Source organism: Canis lupus, chromosome 25 (assembly GCF_003254725.2).
Source record: "Canis lupus dingo isolate Sandy chromosome 25, ASM325472v2, whole genome shotgun sequence".
Taxonomy (NCBI): domain Eukaryota; kingdom Metazoa; phylum Chordata; class Mammalia; order Carnivora; family Canidae; genus Canis; species Canis lupus.
The window spans coordinates 31,401,848-31,418,161 of record NC_064267.1 but is presented as its reverse complement, the minus strand read 5'-3'; the positions used below and the strand labels follow the sequence as shown (position 1 = coordinate 31,418,161).

The 16,314-nt window shown below is 40.6% G+C and overlaps 1 long non-coding RNA gene across 7 annotated transcripts in view; it reads right to left on the bottom strand.

The window, feature by feature from the left end:
* The window catches only part of LOC125753638 (uncharacterized), a 44,817-nt gene that overhangs the window by 9,315 nt on the left and 19,188 nt on the right, over window positions 1-16,314 (bottom strand). The window contains exons 5-10 of one of the 7 annotated variants that reach the window (XR_007405923.1): window positions 15,411-15,947; window positions 15,099-15,274; window positions 13,784-13,830; window positions 1,960-2,018; window positions 981-1,144; window positions 250-372 (exon numbers count right to left, since the gene is read on the bottom strand). This is a non-coding gene — a long non-coding RNA (uncharacterized LOC125753638). The remainder of the gene's footprint in view (window positions 1-249; window positions 373-980; window positions 1,145-1,959; window positions 2,019-13,783; window positions 13,831-15,098; window positions 15,275-15,410; window positions 15,948-16,314) is intronic. The other 6 variants (XR_007405924.1, XR_007405925.1, XR_007405921.1 and 3 more) reach the window with 6 other exon arrangements.

The window sequence follows — 16,314 nt, the reverse complement described above, 5'->3', positions numbered from 1 at the left end:
AGCCTAGTGTGGGAAGTCAGAGCCCTATAATGGTGAATTGAAATTGACAGTATCAGTGAACTCATTATTCTCAAGTTAGGTACATAGATAGACAGATGTGGGTAGATACACAGATACATGCATAGATAAAGAAGTAAACAAAACTGTGTGTGTGTGTGAATATATATATATATATGCACACGTGTTCTATGGTTTTGTCCTGAAAGGTCACAAAAGCAGGGACACCCATATAGGAATGACCATACTTACTTTCCCAATTTTGGATTGTAGATACCACTGTCCACTCAAAGCAACCAGAACTCCTTGGATAAATAGCCAATTCCAAGCCTAAAGCAGGGAAATTGCAAGATGGGCCTGGAATATCTCTTTGTGCTAAAAAAACAAGAGCCCATGTTGATAGAAAAAGTTTGAGAAGGAGTAATATACTTTCAATTTCAAAATAACTCTTCACAAAACACTTGATATTTGTAAAGGGAAAATATTTACAGAAGATAAGCCTGCCAGATACCACATTAATCAAGTGATAAAGTGAACATCACCTGGAAAAAGACAAATGGAAATCATACACTGTCTTTGCTGTAAGAGAACAAAATCTGAATATTATAGTGAAAAAATATGAGACAAATGAAAATGAAGGACTTTTTACAAAATGACTGGCCTGCAATTTTGAAAAGCACCAGTGTCACAAAACTCAAGGGAAAACTAAGGAACCACTCCAGACTGACCTAGTGAATGCAAGACGTGGTTCTCAACTGAATCCTTTACTGTAAAGGGACAACCCGTGAAACATGAATGAGAGCTAAGTATTAGATGGTAGTAATGTATCAGTATTAATTCTCTGGATTCAATGGTTGTATTGTTGGTTATATGGACAAATATTCTTGTTTGCAGGAAATGTCCACATTATATTCGTCTGCTATGCCTGCCATACAACGTACAACAGACTAGGTGGTTTAAACAGCAGAAATATATTGTCTCACAGCTCTGGAGGCTGGAAGTTCAAGATCAAGGTGTCAGCAGGTTGGTTCCTTCTGAAGGCTGTGAGGGAAGGATCTGTTCCAAGCCTTGGCTTGTAGATGGCCGGCTGTCAGTGTCTTCACATCATCTTCCCTTTGTATCATGTCTGTGTCCAAATTTCTTCTTCCTATTAGAATACCAGTCACATTGGATTAGGCCCATCCCAATCCCCTCATTTTAACTTAAATGTCTCTTTAAAGGCTCTGGTTCCTGGGGCATCTGGTTGGCTTAGTGGTTGAGTATCTGCCTTTGGCTCAGGTCGTGATCTGAGTCCTGGGATTCTGGAGACCCGGGATCGAGTCCCACATCAGGGTCCCTGCAGGGAGACTGCTTCTCCCTCTGCCTATGTCTTTGTATCTCTCATGAATGAGTAAATAATAAATAAATAAATAAATAAATAAATAAATAAATAAATAGATACCCTACCTTCTAATTCATCACAGTCTAAAGTGCCAAGAATTAGGGATTCGTAATAATTTCAAGGGGACATCATTCAGTCCATAACAAATATTAAGAGGAATGGTGGGGCATTATTTCACCAATTTACTCTCAAATGGTTTGGGAGAAACACAGTTTTTTGTACAGTTTCCCCAACTTTTCTGTAAATTTGCTCTAGTTTAAAACAAAGGAAAAATGTACTTGAAGATTGAAGACAAAATGAAGGCTACAGAGTGATTGTGTTCTATAAAGATTCAAACGGAAAAGTGTTAATTTTATCCCTGACATGATAACTTTAGTGATTTTGAAAATGCATTTCAGTGGAATACTTCATGCCTTCAAGAGAGTGGGTATGCGACATATGGCGTAACCAATATGCTTTAATGCCAAATAACACAATCACAATGAACTCATCTGTCTCAGGTCTCTGCTGGATTTCCCTTCCACAGTTAAACTCAGGCATTTTGCAGGATCAATGTGTTTATTTCCGAAGCGACATCTTACATCATTTTATGGCTCCTTCAACAGGCTACCAGCTGTGTGAGCCTCCCACAGAACCACAACTAGCAACAGAAGGAAAAGGAAGAAAAGGGCAATGTAAAGGAGAGTTTGATTTCATTTTACTGGTGTTTGCCAAATTATAACATCATGCCATATGGTGGATGTATGACGATGCTGGATCTGGAAAAAGCGGGTGGAGTTAAAGGAAGAAGATGAGAAAGGATTAAGATGGGAGACTGACACATAAATAAGCAGCAGGGAGGAATAAAGCTTATTGGTGAGCTCACTGGGAGATACCAAGATAAGATCCCAACTCAGGCCTTCGTCTACCACCTCCCTCCTCTACTCCCCCAAATGCACACCTCTGCAGAGAGACCCTTTTTTTAGTGCTCACTTACCCACTGTGATGAAGAGATTGTCTTCAGCAATAGTTTTCTGTGACCAGTATATTCCTTACAGGCGCCTTGCTCAAGGTATAATATTCCCCTATAGAGGCACGTGGGTGGCTTAGTTGGTTAAGTGGCCGACTCTTGGCTTTGGTTCAGGACATGATCTCAGGGTGGTGAGATCAAGCCCCACGTTGGGCTCTGGGCTCAGCAAGGAGTCTGCTTGGGATTCCCTCTCTCTCTCCCTCTACTCCTTCTTGCCTCCCACCCCACCCCCATCTCTCTCTCTCTCTCTCTATCTCTCTCTCTCAAATAAATAAATCTTTAAAATTCCCCTGTAAAAAAAGTAACTCTATCAGTTCCATCATTGTGTTATTAAAGTGTTCCCTTTTAAGATGTAAACATATTCAGGAAGAATCAAGTCATGTTCGTATGAATTAGTGTGTAAAACAAGACAGTACCTGCAAGACGGTACCTGAAATCACTTGGATCTGAGAGAAAGCAAAGGAAAGGGGGACCTCATGTCAGGAGAGCATGAGAAACCAGTTTAGGCATTCATTCTCTGGCATTCTTTCTCTCAGAGCCTATACCTCTACTTCCCCACTCCCACCTCAATGGTCAGAGACTTGATCGGGCACCATGTCACCAGGATCCTCTGCATTTTCCAACTCCTAATTTACTCTTTCTTCTATCTGAATTTCTCATCCTGCCCACAATCTCCAATGCACTTAAGATTTAATCTGTCCTTTAAGACTCAACTAAAATATCGCTCTGCCCTCATGTCTTCTCCCATCCTTCTTCTACTTACTACTGTTCTCTTGTTCACACTGCTCTTCTAGCACTTTTTTTCTGCCATTTATTTGTGTACTTGTAAATCCTGTTATCCAGTGGTGAACTACTTTAATGTATGCCCCATGTCTTGCTCCTCTTCTGTTCCAAGGTCCTACCACACTGCCTGGAACACACAAGTGTTTGGGTTTTTTTTTTTTTAAGATTTTATTTATTTATACATGATAGGCACAGACAGAGAGGCAGAGACACAAGCAGAGAGAGAAGCAGGCTCCATGCAGGGAGCCCGATGTGGGACTCGATCCTGGGACCGCAGGATCACTCCCTGGGCTGAAGGCAGGCACTTAACCACTGAGCCACCCAGGCATCCCACACAAGTGTTTAATATAAACATTTGCCAGATGAAATAGGCTCAGAGTTAATGAGACCTTTGATTTTCCAGAGACTTATTTACACATTATTTTCACATAACCATGAAGGAAGGCATTAAACCAAAAATGCATGAGAACAAGCCTCTTCATGCAATAAAATAAGTTTCAAAAACATTAATTAACAAGCATCCCCCATTGAAAGGGAAGAACGAATCCAAGAGCAATAACTTCATCTTCACATACCTAGGTTAGTTAACATGCATATGCTTTTGTACCATAGGTTTGAAAGTCATGAACTTGAAAATCAGTTCCCCTTAGCTTTGTGAGCTCTGGATTGCGTTTCCTTCCCCATTTGCTTAACATCAATGACACCCAGAACAATGCCAGGAAGAGCTCTGGAGGTGCCCACGATGTTATCAGTGCCTGTAGGGGAACCAGCTTGGGAGGCTGAACTGGGGCCTGGCCAGAAAAGAAAGTATGTTTCAAAGGTTTGAATTTATCACTCTCATTTGTTATTTGAACCCAGCTCTGAAAGGTTTGATTCCACGCTAAAGGGATTTTTCACACCACAACTTCAGAATTTATGAATCTAAATGACCACTAAAGTCTATATACTTATTCTATTGACATTATCATTGCTCACAAGGTGTTTGGAATTTCTCCTTGGGATTGCCTCTGATTTGTGTCAGCTAAGACTTTCTTTTGAAACTAAAATGACATTCTCAAGTAGGGTCGCTCAGTTTCTTTTACCAGCTTTCACTCCAAATGACTCGGAACTGATGTCAAAAAATGAAATCTGCTGTAAAATGACACAGAGTTATGACCACTGAGGACAGGTAAGAGGAGGTGCCTCTGACACTGACATCTACAGCAATAGTCACTTCTGCCACAAGCATTGAGCATGCCAAGAGGATGCTGTAGGAGAGAAGATACTCATTCAGATATACTTAATTCTGGCATGTTTATATAAAGGGGAGGCTCCTTGCCTTCCACTGTAAAATAAGAATGAGGATTCCATCTGTAAAAGAACAATGATCTACGGGAAGAAAATAAATGGCAATTTTGCAAAGTGATAGAAGTGATGACTAACCTTATTCTGCTAGCCATTTTGCAACATCTAAATATATAGATATATGATCATATGTATAAAATATGTACATATGAGCAAATATATATGTATGTATCAAATCATCATGTTGTACACTTTAACCTACATGATGTTATGTGCTAATTATATCTCAGCTGGAAAAAAAGAAATGGAGATTATTTTTAAAATGAAAAACAAGGGGTACCTTGGTTGCTCACTTGGTTAAGTTGTCTGCCTTCAGTTCAGGTCATCATCCGAGGGTCCTGAGATCGAGCCCAGCATCAGGTTCCCTGCTCAGTGTGGACTCTGCTTCTCCCTTTGCCCCTCCTCCCACTCATGCTCACATGTTCTCTCTTGCTCTCTCTCTTTCTCAAATAAATAAATAAAATCTTTTAAAAAATAAAATGAAATAAAATGAAATGAAAAACAATGATCTATGGAGGTTGAATAAGGAGAATGTGAAAAAGAGCAGAGCATCCTTTGTTCACTCTCATTCATTCACTCAATTCACAGGTATTAAGCACTGACTTGGAGCAAGCGCTACCCTGGGGGCAGAAGGAGGATACAGATGTATGAAACTCAGTTCTTGCTCTCTTAAAGTATTCATACACTGGATGGGGAGGGGAGAGAGACACATAGATCATTGCCATGCTATTTGAGTGCTTTCGAGGAAGCAAGCTACAGAGTTGCTGTAGGAACTTATAGGAAGGGGGGCAGCCCGGGTGGCTCAGCAGTTTAGCGCCGCCTTCAGCCCAGGGCCTGATCCTGGGGACCCAGGATCAAGTCCCACGTCAGGCTCCCCGCATGGAGCTTGCTTTTCCCTCTGCCTCTGTCTCTACCTCTCTCTCTGTCTCTGTATCTCTCATGAATAAATAAATAAAATCTTAAAAAAAAAAAAAAAAAGGAAGGGAGTTGACCCACATAAGGCCTGTTTTGTGGGAGAACACTCCCCAGGATAAGCAGGATGGGAAAACCTACCATGTAAATATAAGCACTAGGTTGCCTTAGGGGAGATCATGCTGCAACACCCTCATCCTAGTTTAAAATATCCCAACTCCCCCAGAAAGGCTATTTATAATTTATCCAAAGCCTAATAGAGCATGAAACATAATTATCCATGCAAATTGCTATTAATTTATAATTAATAAAGCCTAAATCACCATTCTTAGTATGTGACACTGTAAAATACCTCAAGCTTTCACTAGCAAAGAAACAAAGAACAAAGATGAACAATGATCATCTCTCACCGTTGTGTTAGGCTACTTCCTACCCAACCTCCCCCTTTTCCAGTCCAGCTGCTTCAGTTTGTAACGTGGGGTAAAAGAGGAAGCGGGTGTTGTGCCGTCTGAAAGTGAAGCATTGTCTCTACCTTCTAATCTACTTCCTAGTGGGGAACTACCAATTAGTCCTGTCTGGTTCCCAGCCCCTGCCACCTCCTCCTCCTAGTAAACTAGCGCTCACTGTCCTGATTCTAGTCTTGAGTCAATCCCATAACTCACCCAGGCCCCCATCCATGAGATTTCAGTTATCTCACTGTTGTCCTTGTTCTGATACTTGAGCTTCAGACTTATTCTCTAATAGAACCACCAACTCACAACACATTTCACAGCTAACAATTCCAGGATACCCCCCAGGCACCTGGGTGGCTCAGTGGTTGAGCATCTACCTTTGGCTCAGGTCGTGATCCCAGGGTCATGGGATTGAGTTCTGCATCAGACTCCCTGCAGGGAGCCTGCTTCCCCTCTGCCTGTGTCTCTGCCTCTCTCTCTGTGTCTCTCATGAATAAATAAATAAAATCTTAAAGAAAGGAACAAATAAAAATTTCAAGGTTCAGAAGAAATTAAGATATTGCCCAAGATCCCATAGTTGGACAGCTATGAAGCCGGGATTTGAACCCAGGTCTGCCCCATCCAAATGCCCCACTTTCTCCTCTATTTCACCTTGGATCCCAGTGACTCACACTATGACTCCCGAATACATTGTCCCACCTCCCTGGTCCTTATTTTCCTCATCTGTAGAAGGGACTATATCAACATTTCTAATATTACTGTCTCTTGGTATATTCATGTCCATATGTTAACAGCATAGGGCAAAAAAAGTGGTGGAGGATTCCATGGTCAAATACATCCGAAAAAACAGATTTAAATAGAGACCAAGATATTTATTGCAGAACTTCTAAAAGCCTTTAAGATAATGATATGCTTGAGGAATGTTTGAGACAGCAATATAGCCTTATATCCCTTATTTTACCATGAAACTCCATTTTCCCTAGAACACTACTGCTTCCTGGAACCAGTTTGGGAAACACTGTCCTGGATGCTACATAAAGTGCTTCCAGCTCCTACAACCTGTGCCCAGTCTCCAAAGCCTCTGATCCTCTCTCTGATACTACACAAGTTTTAAAGACCTCTAGGGAAGATGAATCCATAATATTTCTCCATGGCCTACATTGAAGCTGCCAAGAAAATCCATGAAGCTAATTAATGGAATCGTTAATTCTTTCGTTAGCACAAAGTAGGCTACCTTCTCATTTCCTCAGCGAGGACCACAGCGAAATGGAAGCTGCAGCTGCAAAGCGCTCTCATGGTTTCGCAGCACGGTCTATTCCTGGTCATCTATTTTTCCCAGAGCACTCAGACTTGGATTCATTTTCATAAACTCCAGGCTGCTATTTTGGGATTTGCTTTTGTAAGTCTAAATTGATTTAGTTCACAGTGGACTACACTTCGTTGCATCTGCCTAAAAGGAGAGCTGCCCATTTATCTGGATTTAGCCTCGATGCAGTGCTATCTGGATGAAAGAGGCTTGGCTTGTGAGGTTTACAGGGGCTCTTCAAAGCCCAGGATCCTGCAATTCCCTGATTTCTCATTCCATTCCTCATATATTTTCATCTCCTTAGGAGAGACATTGAGGATGTTTAAATTAAAAAAAAAAAGAAAAAAAAAGAAGAAGGAAGGAAAAAAGAGAGGAAGGGAAGAAGGCAACAGAAAAGAAAGGGAAAAACTCTTATTTCCCTTCTTTCCCATTGATTGCTTAATGATTCTTATCCCCTATTTATTTAAAAAAGAAAAAAAAAGTTTATCTGAGGTTGTTCAAGCCAGGGTGGCTAGCAGCAAGATGAGAATCCCTGTTTTCCCGGATAGGAAGGTGGATTCAATTCAAACTTGTACTCCATTTTCTACAAACTAATGGACAAACCACAATGGCATCTGTTTCCCCAACTATAAAATGGGATAATAATCTCTCTAACCTTTTCTTCCATTCTTAGATTGCCCCAAAGATAAATTTGATGCTGTAAAATCACTTTGAACACTTCAGTGAAAGGAGCTACAGAAACAAAAGACATAATTATAGAGCTGCTTGGTAAAGCGCTATTGCATTCTGACTACAGTGAACTCAGACCAAAAATTTTATTGGATTTTGCTGCTCTGTTTAACCATCATATAATATATGACACATCCTGTTTCCCACTGAAAGGATCACGGCTCCAGGGTTGATGTCAGATCTGGAGCATCCTGTCGTGACAAGATGGCAAGGAAATTAACAAAGACTATGGGAGTCATTTCCAAAGGACCATGGGATAACCTAAATAAGCTCCTATTGTGCAAAAAATGGAACCATTGGAGCTTCAAAAGAGTAATACCTAAGGTGGTTGAAAATATCAACATGTTTAAATTTATCAGCTTATAAAATACTTTAAAAACCTGATTCATGAGCTATATGTTCATTTTCATAATTATAGTGAGTTCCACAGATGTGTACATTTATCAAAACTCATCAAATTATACACTTTAAGTGAAATTTGCCTTCATTATACCTTAATATTCATATTAATATATAGATTAAATAATTAAATCTTTTACTATTGGATAATGCTAAAAATGCACTCATTATTTTGAATAATTAGTGAAGAAAATGAAGCATTTTTCTTTTCTAACACAAACTGTATATTTTTTTACTTATATTTTGTTAGTTATACAATGCAATATTGATTTTGGGAGCACAATTCAGTGATTCATCACTTACATACAATACCCAGTGCTCACCACAAGTACCCTCTTTAATATCTATCACCCATCTAGCTCACCCTATACCCATTTCCCTCTATCAATATTCGGTTTGTTCTCTATTGTTAAGAATCACTCATGGTTTGTTTCCCCCTCTCCCTTTTTCTTTTTCCCCCTTTCCATATATTCATCTGTTTTCTTTCTTAAATTCCACATATGAATGAAATCATATGGTATTTGTCTTTCTCTGACTGACTTATTTCACTTAGCATAATACACTCACTCTAGCTCCATCCACATCACTGCAAATGGCGGGATTTCATTTTTGAGGGCTGAATAATATTCCATTGTGTATATATATACCAATTCTGTGTCCATTCATCATTTGATGGACATTTGGGCTCTCTCCATAGTTTAGCTATTTTTCATAATTCTGCTATAAATATTGGGGTGCATGTACTCCTTTGAATCTGTATTTTTGCATCCTTTGGGTAAATACATCCTTTGGGTAGTACAGTTGCTGGCTCATAGGATAGTTCTATTTTTAACTTTTTGAGGACCCTCCAAACTGTTCTCCAAACTGCACAAGTTTGCATTCCCACCAACAGTACGAGAGGGTTCCCCTTTCTCCATATCCTCACCAACACGTATTGTTCCTTATGTTGTTAATTTTAGCCATTATAACTGGCATGAGATGGTGTCTTGTTATGGTTTTGATTCGTATTTTCTTGTTGATGAGTGATGCTGAGCATCCTTTCATGTGTCCATTAGCTATCTGTATGTCTTCTTTGGAAAGATATCTGTTCATGTCTTTTGCCATTTCTTAACTGGATTACTTGGTTTTTTGGTGTTGAGTTTGTAAGTTCTTTAAAAGTTTTAGATACTAACCTTTTATCAGATATGTTGTGTGCAAATATCTTCTCCCATTTTGTAGGCTGCCTTATAGTTTCATTGATTCATTCCTTTGCTGTGCAGAAGATTTTATCTTGATGAAATCCCAATAGTTTATTTTTGCCTTTGTTTCCCTTGCCTTTGGAGACATGTCTAGCAAGAATTTGCTGCAGCTGAGGTTATAGAGATTGCTCCCTGTGTTCTCTTCTAGGATTTTGATGAATTCTTGTCTCACATTTAATCTATTTTGAGTCTATTTTTGTGCATGGTGTAAGAAAATGGTCCAGTTTCACTCTTCTGCTTGTGACTGTCCAGTTTTCCCACACCATTTGTTGAAGAGACTATCTTTTTTCCATTGGATATTCTTTCCCACTATGTCAAAGATTAGTTGACTAAATAGTTGTGGGTCCATTTCTGGGTTCTCTATTCTGTTCCATTGATCTATATGTCTGTTTTTGTGCCAGTACCACACTGTCTTGATGATTACAGCTTTGTAATATAGATTGAAATCCAGAATCATGATGCCTCCAATTTTGTTTTTCTTTTTCAGAATTGCTTTGGCTATTCAAGGTCTTTTGTGGTTCCATACAAACTTTAGGATTGCCAAAACTGTGCTTAAAATAACCAGATAGTAGATGAAGTTTCTCTTTATAGGTATATTCCTATTAATAAACAATGAAGGAACTCCTAATACATTAATGATTGTAGACGTAGATTATCAACAACTACATACATAAAAAAAGAAACATACAACCAGACATTATTGGCCTCCTGATGGAAGAACACACCACCACCTATAAAGTTGTTTTGCCAAAAAAATTAAACCCAATTCTGGATCAACTTCTAGGTCCAACTCCCAGTTTGCAGGAAATAGGAAGAAAGGACATGTTAACTGGTAATATGAACATGTGATCAGAAAAATCCAGTCAGGGGCACCTGAGTGGCTCAGTCGTTAAGCTCAGGTCATGATCCCAGGGTCCTGGGATCCTGCTGCATATCAGGCTCCCTGTTCTGTGGGAAGCCTGCTCCTCCTTCTCCGTGTACTCCTCCATCCTGCTCATGCTCTCCTACTTATACTCTCTCTCACTATCTCTCTCTCTCAAGTAAATAAATAAAATATTTTTTAAAAAAGAAAAAAGAAAGAAAAATCTAGACAGTGAGAACTCTGCAGGACAAAACCTGATTTCTTGGGATGCCTGGGTGGCTCAGTGGGCATGATCTGCCTTTGGCTCAGGGCATGATCCTGGAGTCCCGGAATTGAGTCCCACATTGGGCTCCCTGCATGGAGCCTGCTTCTCCCTCTGCTTCTGTCTCTACTTATCTCTTTCTGTGTCTCTCATGAATAAATTTTAAAAATCTTAAAAAAAAAGTTTTAAAAAAAACCTGATTTCTTCACCAAATTAATTACAAAAAGAAAAAGAAGAACCTACAGGTTAAAAAAAAAAACTAAAAGATATCAACCAAGGCAATATGTGAGCCATACTTAGATCTTGAAATTTTATAATTTATATAAATTTTAAAACTTATGCAAGAATTGGAAATTAAAAATAGATTGAATACTTACTATTAAAAGTTATTGTCTATTGTCGATGGTGTGATACTGTTATCATGGTCATGTTTTGTTTGGTTTTTTGAGAGAGAGTAAGAGGGGGAGGGGCAGAAGGAGATGGAGACATAGAATCTCAAGCAGACGCCACACTGAGTGGGGAGCCTGATGCAAGGCTCCATCTCATGACCCTGAGATCATCACCTGAGCCAAAGCCAAGAGTTGGACACTCAACTGACTGAGCTACCCAGTCTCCTCCATGGTCATGTTTTTTTTTTAAAGAGTTCTTGTCTTTTGTAGATGCTGAAAAATGTATGGGTGAAAATGATTAATACCTGTGATTTGCATCAAAGTATCACAAGAGGGTAGAAATACATAAAATAAGATTGGCCATGACTTCATAGTTGAGTGGTAGGTACATAGATGTTCATTATACTCTTCTCTCTATTTCTCTGTGCTTAAAATATTCCATAATGAAAAGTATTTTTGAAAAATAATAATCTATACATTCTCTTGGCAAGTTAGTTAACTCTCCATCATACACTTGCCCAGCAGAGAAATAGATTCAGTAGCATCAAATGCTTGGAGCTCTTCCTGTCAATTAATGTTTAGAAAATGCTTTGAGGTTTGAAGATGAAAGGTATTATGTAATTATAAGGTATTATTACTATATTAGAATTAAATAAATTACACAGTAAATTTGGAAATCTAAATATGATCACACCTATTTTGAGATTTGGGTCATGTGGACCATATCCTTCCTAAGAAATATCCATAAAGGGTCAATGGTCAAAGATGGAGTCAAATGGAATTCTTTCCCATACAAGGCACCTGGCCAACCCCCTTAGGCAGAGCAAATCTTAGGCAAAATTACTAAGAAAATTAAGTTCACCTTAATTTTGTTTTAAGTTTCACCTTAATAGGAAGATGTCTCCCCATCTTCCTATTCAAGAACATGGTCTTCTGCCTCTCTTATTCCCTTCTCCATGCTCCTAATTAACCCATGCTAGACTTGCATACCCAAAATTACCCAAAATAATCAATATTTCATTCATTCATTCATTCATTTCACTAAAAAACATTTATTGAGAATCTACTCTGTGCTAGATATACAGTTATGAATACAGCTCATCCTGGAGGAGCTCATAAGCTATTGGGGCAGCAAGACATCTAAATAATTCATTATAATGCAACTACATGAGGTGTGGACAAAGTGGAAGCAGAACAGGAGTTACTTACTCTTTGTAAGAGGATCTGGCGAAGTATCACTAGGGTAGTGACATTTAATCTGCTTCATGAAAGATAAATAAGAGCTCAGAGGTGGAGAAAGGCATTCAAGGTGTATTAGTCAGGGTTCCCCAGAGAAACAGAACCAGTAGGATGCATAGAAATACATGGAAGAGGAGATTTATTATAGGAATTGGTTCACGCACTCATGGAAGCCAAGTCACATGATCTGCCATATGCAGGGTAGAGAACTAAGAAAGCCAGTGGTATCATTCAGTCTGAGTCCAAAGTCTGACAACCAAGCCAGAAGAAGAGGGAGGTCCCAAATCAAGCAGAAAGAGTGAATCTGCCCTTCCTCATTTTTTTGTACTATTTGGGCCCTCACTGGATTGGATGAGGCCCAGCCCCATTGGGGAAGGCTATCTGCTTTACCCAGTCTACCAATTCAAGTGCTATTCTCTTCCTGAAACACTCTCCACAGACACACCCAGAAATAATGTTTTACCAGCTGCCTTGGCATCCCTTAGCTCAGTCAAGTTGATACATAAAATTAACTATCACACAAGGCAAAGGGCATAATACAAAGTCATAAGCGAGCCTGGGGACAACTTACTTGTGGATGGAGAGATGCGTTTGGAAAAGTGGATGGAGCCAGGTCTTGAAAAGCCCTGTATACTGTGCTGGGGACCTTGAACTTGATCCTGGCACCCCTAGATGCTTTCTGATTAAAGAATGCCTCATTCAGATCTGCATCAGGACTGCATATTTCCTTGCTTGGCTTTGGACCACGTGAGACTATAAATTATCTGCCCAGGCTTGTTCTATCTTGTAACCCTTAGTCCCCAGGACAGATTTAGATCTTTTGCAAGGGTCTAACTTAAAGGCAGTAATTTCCATTTAAAAAAAAAAAAGACACAATAGCTATAAACAATGCTTTGGAAAGGAGCTTGAGGAAGAAAAAATAAATAAAAGAGAACTCCATTCCCTAAAATAAACGTAGCCTGACAATGAGTTAATGTAACCTTTTTTCCCACTTCAGAACTGGTATATCCCTCCTCACAAGTGAGCCTTGGGAGAAACTGCAAAGGGACTTATAAGTCAGTGGTCACATCCCTGGCATAAGTATTAGGATTCCTGTACAAAAGAGAGGAGGAAAATACAGGCCCTGAGTCCCCTGAAAGAAAAGTGAATGGAGCCCTCCTTGAAAGAGGAAGAACCTGTGTCCTCATTATGGGAGTTGGGCCAGCAGAGGAGGATAATTGGTGCGGCACAGAGCTGTATTTCCCCAAGGAGTCTACTTCCCAGTTCATGGGAACTTGGTCTAAGTTAGTGACAAAGGAAGCTGTATGTCTGAAAGATCAAGACTACCTCTGGGAATTTGAATGGAGCCATGAACTCTCAGCGAGCTCGGGGCTAGACCTCCCACAGACAGCAGGGAGGAAGTCCCAGCTGGAGCGGCCACCCCTGCTTGGACACAGAGAGCTCTCAGTGAATTCAGGGACCAGAGAACAGCAAGGACTTACTTGGAGGGACTGGGCTACACAGCATGCTTCTGGATGAGAAACAGCGTCTAGGAACCAGGTAGCAGACAGAGAGCTGATGAGGTCCCGGCAAAAATAGCTGGCAGTTCCACCCTGGGGGTGGGATTTCCTGCCTCTGAATCACAGCCTCCTGATGGAGGGCCTCTTGGTTGGCCCTGATGCTGGTCCCTGACCTGACCGTAGATCACATGAATGCCAACCCACAACTCACTGGATTGTTAACACTTTTCAGCCCTCCAATAATACTACTTTGTCTTAACTTACCTTTTCTTTTTTTTTTTTTTTTAAGATTTTATTTATTTGGGAGGTCTGGGTGGCTCAGCAGTTGAGCATCTGCCTTCAGCTCAGGGCGGGATCCCGAGATCCTGGGATGGAGTCCCGCATTGGGCTCCCTGCATGGGACCTACTTCTCCCTCTGCCTCTGTCTCTGCCTCTCTCTCTGTGTGTCTCTCATGAATAAACAAAATCTTTTAAAAACAAAAAAAGATTTTATTTATTTATTTATTTGGCAAAGAGAGCAAGAAAGCATAAGCCAGGAGGAGAGGCAGAGGGAGAGGGAGAAGCAGGCTCCCTGCTGAGCAGGGCACCCCATGTGGGGCTTCGGACCCTGAAATCATGATCTGAGCCAAAGACGGACTTTTAAGCAACTGAGCCACCCAAGCACCCTTAATTCATCCTTCCTCCAACTGACTTTGGATTCATTCACACTGTCCAAACTTAGCATTTGAAGCTCCTTTAGAGTTAACACAGTCTTGGGTACAGCCATACATGTAGCAAGTTTTGCTTTTCTAAAATACTCTACTTGGGTCCTTTTGACATAATTCAATTCCTATTTTCTGCCCTTTTTATCCTTCTTCTTATTCATAGACATCTTGAGAATGTATATAACCTTATTACTTTGTTAGCAATTACTAGCCATGGATAATTCATTTTCCTATTATTTCAACAGCAGCGGCAGCCTGTCATCTACACTATAGCTTAGTTTCCAACTGCTGGTGTAAACAATGCGGTGTGTGACCAACCTGGACATTTTCACCAGTTGAATCGATCTGAGGTCCAATTGGTCTAAACAGCAATCAGTGATGCACAATTGAGCACAATAATCACTTAGAAGTTCAAGTCCTGGTGCATACATTGCATGTTTTACATCACATCTGTACTGTTTAAAAATTCTATTGCTAATATATTGCAGTATTGTATTGGTGTTTCTTTTATAAATTTTAGGGGTTTTTGGTAAATGCTTAAATAAATAAAGTCAAAAGTTAAAAAAAAACCTGGGTGAGAATTGAATACAAACCTTATGCTTATGAGCAGATGTTTTTGTTGCTTTCCTGTGTGTGGTCTATGTTAGAAATATATTCAGCTCAAGGATTTGGAATTCAGTTTTCAGGTTGCTTTAGTGAACATCAACCTTTGGAAGTATCACTTGAAAGTAGTGCTTCAAAGCCTCTGGGAAAAAAGGGACGTAGAAGTCTGCGTGCGTAAGGGGGTGGGGAGGAAGGGACAGAGAATTGAAATAATCATTCAAAATAAAAAGCTTTGACTAAGAGCACAATATGTTAGTTATCTCCTCATCAATAACAAATCACACCAACGCTTGATGACTTACATGAACAACAAACAGTGTGGTACCGTGTATTGTCTCTCCGTTTCTGTGCGTCAAAAACTTGGAAGCACCTTCGTGGCTGTGCCAGCTTGTGGCTCTGGGGTCTTCCATGAAGTTCCAGTCAAGGTGACAGGCAGGTCTGTGACCATGGAAGGCTAGACGGGAACTGGAGGATCTGACTTCGAGGTTGGCAAGTTGGTGCTGGTCATTGGCAGACGTCAGCTTCTTGCCCCATGGATCTCTCCACAGGACTGCTTGTGTCCTCACAACATGACAACTGGTTTCCCTGGAGGGAAGGATCCAGGAAAGAACCTAATGGAAGTCACAATGTCTTATTCTTCCCTAGCCTCAGAAGTCACACTTCATCATTTCTGCAATAACCCACCAATCACACAGGTTGGCTCTTCAGTGTGGGAGAGGCTTGAACACCAGATGCCAAGGATCACTGGGGGCCTTCTCCAAGTGTGGCTACCACAGTGACCCGACAGATGTCGGCCCCTCAATATCTCAAGTCTTCTACATTGCTGGAGTTTTCTTGCCCTTCAAAATAGAATTAAAACTCTGCTTAAAAATGCATCCCACCCATGACAGAAAACCCAATGACCATCCCAACATCTGCATCTAGTCCCAAAGCCCCAGGGCCCTGTGTTGGACATAGAGAGGCTCAGTCCAAATCCCCTTCAAGGAAGGACCCATGGTCCCTGCTGCTGAGAATGCCATGTGACACCTCCACTCTCATCTCCTCCAGGTTGTGCCTCAACTACACCTCACCTGAGGCCACACCTTCCCAGGTAGCCCACATCCAGTGACTGACGGAGGAGAACATAGGAAGGCCCAGGCACTCAGCCCTGTCAGGGACAACCCTGACAGACCACGACAGGTCCAGACTGCCACCAGGTCCCCAGGT